This window comes from Sminthopsis crassicaudata, chromosome 3 (assembly GCF_048593235.1).
Source record: "Sminthopsis crassicaudata isolate SCR6 chromosome 3, ASM4859323v1, whole genome shotgun sequence".
Classification (NCBI taxonomy): domain Eukaryota; kingdom Metazoa; phylum Chordata; class Mammalia; order Dasyuromorphia; family Dasyuridae; genus Sminthopsis; species Sminthopsis crassicaudata.
The window spans coordinates 644,733,650-644,742,104 of NC_133619.1; the positions used below are offsets into that span (position 1 = coordinate 644,733,650).

The 8,455-nt window shown below is 36.9% G+C and overlaps 1 long non-coding RNA gene across 1 annotated transcript; it reads right to left on the bottom strand.

The window, feature by feature from the left end:
• Positions 1–2,938: 2,938 nt before the first annotated feature.
• Positions 2,939–6,547, bottom strand: LOC141564556 (uncharacterized). The gene is made up of 2 exons (XR_012488652.1): positions 3,584–6,547; positions 2,939–3,157 (listed from the first exon to the last, which is right to left on the bottom strand). It is a non-coding gene; the product is annotated as an uncharacterized LOC141564556 (long non-coding RNA).
• Positions 6,548–8,455: the final 1,908 nt, after the last annotated feature.

Sequence of the window (8,455 nt, forward strand, 5' to 3'; positions counted from 1 at the left end):
AACTCAGCCTCTGCTGCCCTAAGAGGGGTACCCTATGTCTGTAAGGGGCTCCATAAAAGGGAAAAAGTGGGACTAGGAGTAGCTCCACCTGTCCCCTTCTCTCTGGAACAGGAGTTGCTAGTAGGAGACAGATTTCTGAGCAAATTATGCAGTTAGACCAAGACAGGCCACCCCAAACTATTAGAGTCCTGACATCAAAATGCTGAAACAGTAATTAAGGAACTGGGGTAATAGAAGTCGAGGAACAGATCAGAGAGACTGCCAGTCCCAGGACAGGTGTCTGATTTCTGGTTGTTTTTAAAGAATAATCCCAAAAACTGAATAAGGGATTTCAAAATTAAAACATAACCCAGCAAATCATAGTCCAGTAAATTTTAAGCAAAGAGTAAAATAATTTCCAATTCAATCTGAACTAAAGAAATAGAGGGTAGGGCAGAAGTGCCTAAGAAAAATACATCAGTTTCCCATTTTCCTGACCAGTTTCAATCAGTTTCCTTCCTCCCTTTTTTCACAGAAAATTAAAAGAATACCATTCCACATATAAATCGCAATAGTGAATCAAAATTCATATACATAATAGACTATTAAATTTCCTAAAATCCCTCAATCATACAGCAATAGTTAAAGTTTCCCTCAAACATACAGCAATAGTTGAAGTTTTCCTCAAACATACAGCAATAGTTAAAGAATTTTTAACAAATCTTAAAAATAGATCAATTAACTTAAAGGGGGGCCTATCTCTTAAAATCTTTTGCCAAAGTCAAGCCTCTGTGGAAAAAGTCTGGAATCCACTTAGTGCGTGTGGCCACTCCAATTTCTTTTGGACTTGAAATCTCTCTAGTTTCTTTCTTTCTTTTTTCTTTTCTTTTTTTTTTTTTTTTTTGAGGCTGGGATTAAGTGACTTGCACAGGGTCACACAGCTAGGAAGTATTAAGTGTCTGAGACCCGATTTGAACTCGGGTCCTCCTGAATTCAAGGCTGGTGCTTATCCACTGCGCCACCTAGCTGCCCCATCTCTCTGCTTTCTGCAGGCCAGTTCTACAGTTGCAAGTTCCAGGTAGGTCCAGCCACCTCCAGGCGTATCTACCTCAACACCTTCCTGCCCACCTCAGAGAATTTGCTAATTGCCTTTCTCTTCACCAGTGGGGAGGGGGTGTCATGTGACCTTCACCTCCACAAGGAACATGCTGCTCTACCAGACTTGGCTATTGAACAACACCCCTTCCAGTCCCCCACACCACCACCATTATCTCATGGATGTTTTTCACATGCAAAACAATTTCAGAATGTGGAAGTGATGATTGACCTGAGTGAACCCTGTAAAATTATGTAAAAACCACCAAAAAATGTCTCCTTTGATCTACAAACCTAAATTGCATTGCATCCTCCAGAGCAAGATAAGCTTTCTTGGGGGAAGTCACAAGATTTCACATTCACTTGAGACCCATGCATAAAATGGATCTTCAAAAAATGACTCTTTACAGATCACTTCTCTCTTGACAATATGCCGGCCAACAGAATCTCTCTTGGTGTCTCTTTAACAATAAAGCTTTTTTACCTTAGTCTCTGGGTTTAGCAAATTCCTTCTCTTCTGAACTCAAGCCTTGGAGAGAACAGAACCTCATCCATTCCTGCCTAACCTCTCCATCACTACCCTCAGTCCTCATCAGAATGTTACTGTCCCCAGATTTATCATTCACATTTTCCCAATTTTAAACCTTGCCCATAAGGACCTAGGAGTCCTGCCTTGTTCCTGGATCCCAATTATAAACATGGTCGTTCTGCCTTCCGACTTTTCCCGATGTACACATTTGTTTCCTTTACAATTCAGAGATGAAGGTTACAATATTAGGAGCTGTCCACCAACCCACCCCCCATCTGCTCTCTCAGTTCTAGGTCTTCCTTTTGTTTAGTTTTTATAATTGTTTCCTTTTGCCTTTTCCTACCCCATCATCATACACAATTCAGTCCCAACCTACACTTGTACTACATTTATACTGGTAACATTTTCATATAAGTAAATAATTGGCCTTAATGAGTGTCTTGGAATTAATCTTTAATGTTTTCCTTTTTTTCTGGATCTTTTTAATTAAATTTTTCATTGAGTCCTGGTCTCTTTCATACGAATACATTAAAGCTTTTCAGTTTGTCAAATGTCTGTTTCTTCCCCTCATTCCATATTCTATTCTAGATTTTTGGGTAAATTATTCAGGATGCAACTCAAGTTCTTTTGTTCTTTAAAATTTAATGTAACCAAACTTATGGGCTTTTATAGTAGAAACTAATGGGTTTTGTGAAATCCTGACTATTTCTGGAATATTAAAGTCTATAATAGTTTCAAAAAGTTTCAAGGTTTTTAACTTCTTTCAAATTAATTTTTTTCATAATTTCTTGGATTGCTTTTATTTCCAACCAACTAATATTTCCTTGATCTCTTATTTAATTTTTGAATTTCTTTTTATGATCTTGTAGGAACTCCTTTTGAGCTTTTGTATACCTTGGATGTTATTCTTTGGGACAGGAATGACTTGTTTTTTAACTTCATTATCTTCTGAATATTAACCCTGATCTTTTGTTTTTACCACTAGATATTTGATTTCCTTTTCTTATTAAATATCATTTATTGGTCTGTTTCGTTTTTTCATAAAACCAAGTTTATTAATGCATTTGTTTTTTACTGAGTTTTATTAATCTCATTTTAACTTTTAAAATTTCAAATTTAGTATTTAATTGGAGATTTTGTTCATTCTTTCTATTCTTTTATATATTCAACTCATTGGTTTCCTTTTCCTCAATTCTGCTGATGTAAGGATTTAGTCATAAAAAAACCTGCTCTGACCATACCTTTTGCTGTATTCCAAAGGTTTTGATATATTGTCTCATTGTCATGAACTTATATTTATATTTGTTCTTTAACCCATTTATTAAGATTCAGGTGTTTAATTACTTTTTAATCTGTTTATATGGTCCTTTATTAAAGAAAAAATTTATTGCATTTTTTTTGGGGGGGAGGCTGGGGTTAAGTGACTTGCCCAGGGTCACACAGCTAGGAAGTGTTAAGTGTCTGAGACCAGATTTGAACTCGGGTCCTCCTGAATTCAAGGCTGGTGCTCTATCCACTGCGCCACCCAGCTGCCCCAATTTATTGCATTTTAACCTGGAAAAGTTTTTTTTTTTTTTTTCTTTGTTTTTTTTTGTTTTTTTTAATTTTTTTTATTATATATATATATATATATATATATATATATATATATATATATATATATATATTTTATAATATTATCCCTTGTATTCATTTTTCCAAATTACCCCCCCTCCCTTATTCCCTCCCCCCGACGACAGGCAATACCATACATTTTACATGTGTTACAATATAGTCTAAGTACAATACATGTGTGTGAATATCATTTTCTTGTTGCACAATAAACATTAGAATCCGAAGGTACATGCAACCTGGGCAGACAGATATTAGTGCTAACAATTTACATTCCCCTCCCAGTGTTTCTTCTCTGGGTGTATCTACCTCTGTCCATCATTGATCAACTGGAAGTGAGTTGGATCTTCTTTATGTTGAAGATTTAACCTGGAAAAGTTTGTACAGATACAGAAACTCAGGTAGAAATAGGGTAAATGGCTTACCCAAAATCACAAAGTCAGAGAACTTGGGTCTTGCACATTCAGAAAAAAACCCTCTTATCTACTGCATCCACCAATCTAAAATTATCATTACAAAAATAAATATCCAAACAGAATAAAAAATAATATCATGAAACAGTAAAATGGCTGAAATTATACCATAGGAATACCATGGAACATTTCACAGGAGCTATAAGGAATCTTAGGATTTCAGAGAAAAACTCAATCCATTTTCAGAACTTTATAAACAGTAAAAAGTGCAATGTTTCAAAGAGATCTGTGCTGTCAAAGAGGCCCTCCCTCATTCATTATATGCATAAGTTTTATCTGTAGCCAGATTTCTATACAAAGTATGACATCTCCATAAAAGCCTTTCTGCAAACATAATTCTTGTACTATTTCTTTCCAGTGTGAATACTGTGATGTCTAGTGACCTTTATGTTCCGGGTAAAGGCAGATTTTCATTCAGCATATTTGAAAGTCTTCTCTTTACTATGTATCCTCAGATGTAAACTAAGATATAAACAGAGGCTAAAATTCTTCCCATGGCAACTCCATAGGGGATTTCTTCCCAAGCAGAAAATCCCCATTGACTAATAAGCTCTGTTCTCTATGTTTGTGCCTTTATACATGATTTCAATCTTCTAAGAATTTATGGTAGCAATTAGGGGATGAAGTGGGTCTGAATGATTTTCCACATGAGGTTTTTCTTCTAGTGTGGAACATCTCATTTCTAATCAAGAATTAATGTGTATTAAAAATTTTACGATATACCAGACATGCAAAAAGTTTTTTTCTAAAGTCCATTGTGAAATGATTTGAGCTTTGTCTGAAGGTTTCCCCATCAATGAGATTTATCCCACATGGATTTTCTGATGTCTTCCTAGACATAGTATGAAAGTCTTTCCACATTCATTACATTCATAAGGCTTCTCTCCACTGTGGATTCTCTGATGTACTTCAAGGTAGGATTGCTTTGTGAAAATCTTTCCACATTGATTATAATCATAAGGATTCTCTCCAGAATGCATTCCCTGAGGTTTAGTAAGACTGGAGTGGTATGGGAAAAAAAATCTTTCCACATGTTACATTAATAAAGTTTCTCTCCAGTGTTGATTTTCTGATGTTCATGAAGATTGGACAATGTGTGAAAGCCTTTCCACATTGATTACATTCATAAGGCTTCTCTCCAGTGTGAATTCTCTGATGTTTAGCAAGATTGGAGTCCTGTATGAAAGCCTGTCCATATTCATTACATTCACAGGTTTTTCTCCAGTGTGCATTCTCTGATGTAGAACAAGTTTAGAGTTACATGTAAAACTCTTTCCACACTGATTACATTCATAAAGTTTTTGTCCAGTATGGATTTTCTGGGGGTTAACAAAACTTTTATTTACTTTTTTTTTTTTTTAAACAAAAAGTCTAATAAGACTAGGATGGCATCTAAAAGACTTCCCACATGCATTACATTAAGGTTTCTCTTCAGCGTGGATTCTATGATGTTCTTGTGTTTGAAAGCCTTTCCAGAGTCAATTCACAATAAGGCTTCTCTCCAGTATGCATTTTTTGATAGATTGCAACACTAGAATGGTATGTAAGTCTATCCACATTCGTTGTGGATTCTCTGATGTTTTACAAAATGATTGTTACATGGGAAAACCTTTCCACAATTATTACATTCATAGGCTTCTCTCCAGTGTGGATTCTCTAATGTTCATGAAATCTGTAACTCTATGTGAAACACTTTCCACATTCATTACATTGATAAAAAGTTTTGCTCCCTTGATTTTTGATGTCTAACCAATTGGGAATAACATTGGAAATTCTTTGCAAATTGATTACATATATAAAATTGTTTTCCTGTGTGAATTTTTCTCATGTTTATCAGGAGCAGATCACTCTCTCCAAGTCTTTTCATGTTTTTTACATTCATGAGGTTTCTATCCAGCATAGATTCTCTGGTGCTTGGCAAGGGAAGAGAGGACAAGAAAAGCTTTATTACATTCATGACACTTATGTCTTTTCCCTTCAGGATGTATATTCTTATCTTTAGCAACACTGGAACTGTTCCTTAAGGCTTTTTTTGTGTGTATTCCATTCACAGTGTCCCTCTCCAGTATGGTTTCTTTTGTGGTTGGCAAGAACAGCCCTGTATTCATAATATTAAAAAAGGTCTTTCCATGAGATCATTTTCAGATATGCACTCATCTCTTTCATATCAAACCATGTCTCTACATCTGACAGAAACAAACTCACCCATGGATAAATTTATCCTCTAATGTTGGCCGACAAAATCATGGACATTTAATTTCTCCAGGCAAAAAGATTTCAAAGTAAAATGGACAGATTCAATCATAGTGTTTCAATTAACAGAGTTCCCCACACAATACAATGACTTTGGACCCCCACAACAAACCTGAGGCAAAGGCCAGGGGAAGGTTCTTATAACTTAAGAAACCAGGCTATGAGCTCTGAATGGCTGAGTAACCTGATCCAAATCCCTGCAACATAGATTAGAACTGGAAACTGGAAACTGAGGCTTCTCAATCCATTGCACTAGACAGATGTGCTGCATATTACTTTCAATATTTGCTTTCAAATTCAATCTCAAGCACATCCTAGCTCTGCATTCCTGGGAATGTGCTTATTTGCCTCAGTTTTCCTGTAGAGTGAAGGTAATAATTGTACCCACTTCCCAAGTTGTTGTGAGCATCAAAAGATAATATCTATAAAACTTGGCAAACAGTAGGCACCTTATGCTCATTAACTAGTATCATTGTTATGATTTTTACTCTCTCCACTTCAACTCTACATTCCTTCATAAATTTCCCTCCCCCTCTCTTTATTTAAAAAAAAAAAAAATATATATATATATATATATATATATATATATATATATATATATATATATATATATATATATATATATATATCTGTTGACATGATGCATTTCCATAAAAAGCACTTTCCTTTCCCTGGATTAGCTAAGAATAAGTTTCATAAACTGGTGCTTATTCTCAAACCATCTCCAAGTTTCTATGCTAGATTTAAAAATTCTTGACAACTTCTCAGGGCTCATTGGAGTACATTGAACAGAACAGGCACTTAAGGCTTATTGATTGGTTGACATTACCCAGGGCTAATCATATAGCTTAACTCCACCTCAGTGTTTGCATGCTGGTCCCTCTGAGGGGCCAAATCTGTTTGTTTTTTTTCTCTTTCCAGTTCCCTTTCACCTATAAACAAATCCCATAGTGAAGATAACAAGGGCCTAGAGCTCTGGGTTCTCTTATGTAATAATCAGGAGTCTTTCCCTCCCATATCCCTAACCTAAGGGAAACTGTCAGTTATGTAAATTAGACCAATGATCCTCCAAGAATGGGCCAATGGTTGGTTAATAGGAACCAGGAAAAGCCAGAAAGTTGATGAAAGTAAGGATCATCAAATAAGAGAGACAGCTAGCTGTTAGGATTTTTACAAGATACTTATGTACTTAGTTCACACCTTTAAAGGAGTTCACTCATTGGTCACACATTAGACTTCACACCTTTAGAAAGCACATAAAAGGACAAGCTCTGGGAGGAGATGGAAAGCTAAGATTCAGTCAAGGAGAGAACTTCCCAGAAGAACTTCAGGGGACTTTGGAGGAAAGGACTTTGGGAGATTCACAACTAGGATTGATTTCTGGGAAACCCACAATTCCACTCTCTTGGAGGCAGAGTCAAGAGTCATTCCCATTTTGACTTTTGTGCTGGCTGGAGACATTCTGAGAAGAGCTCTAGGGAGCCAAGAAGAGAGATAGGCCTGTACTAAAGCTAACCAAGTACCAGGAAAAGATTCAGGATTTTGAAGGACACAATAAAAGATCTGGACTTTAACTCCTGGCTGCATTTTGGGATTATTGAACTGAACTGAAAGGAAGCTCCCCAAGAAACCTGCTCCAAGAGAACGATTACAATTTAGAGAAATAGCACATTATAGCTAGCATCACAATCATTAAGATTTGTGGAAATGGCCTCTTAGGCTGATACTGGCCACATCACCTTGGGTGGGGGGTCTGCGTCTCTTAGGGGCCATTCCTTCTGGCTCCAGGCTCCCTGCCTGAGCCAGGCCTTGGTCCTCTGCAGGTTGTTTGGGGGTGATGATTATAACTGAACAGATGTTGTTCCCTTCTTTCCCTAGAGAGGAAGCTAGCCTATAGAAATTACAGAGAGTGACCTTCCAGGGGAGATATTAAGCCCTGGCCCTGCCCTTAGGGCAGAGACCCAAACCAACAGGGGGAGGGAGGCTGAAAGGAGGGGCAGGTTGAAAAATGAAAATACTGGAGTCAAGATGGGATAGAAAAGACAGGACCTATAAAATAACTTTCAATTAAGAGTGAAGTGACAGTCTACAAAGGAATGGGGACAAAGAATTTTCTCTGGTACCTGGCACAGCAGGAGAACAGACAGTTCCAGAGCCCTTGGCACAACTAGCAAGGAGACAGCCCCTGAGTCTTTGAAGCAGGAAGTCATTAACCAAGCTTCTGACTTCAGAGCAAAAGGCTTGGGACAATGTCATCTACTCAGGGGAAGAACTCAACCTTAAAAGCCACAGTGTAGCCTGGGAAATGAGAGGGAAAAAAACAGCAACAAAAAAACACAAAAAATAAAATACAAAAGCCCTGACAACAGAAAATTATTGTGTTTGAAAGGAAGACAAGATCAAAATGCCTCTGATGTGAAATCTCAAAGAGGAATATGAATTGGTCACAGGTCCAAAAAGTCCTCCGGAAGGAGCTCCCAAAGGATTTTTAAAATCCAATAAGAGAAGTAGGATA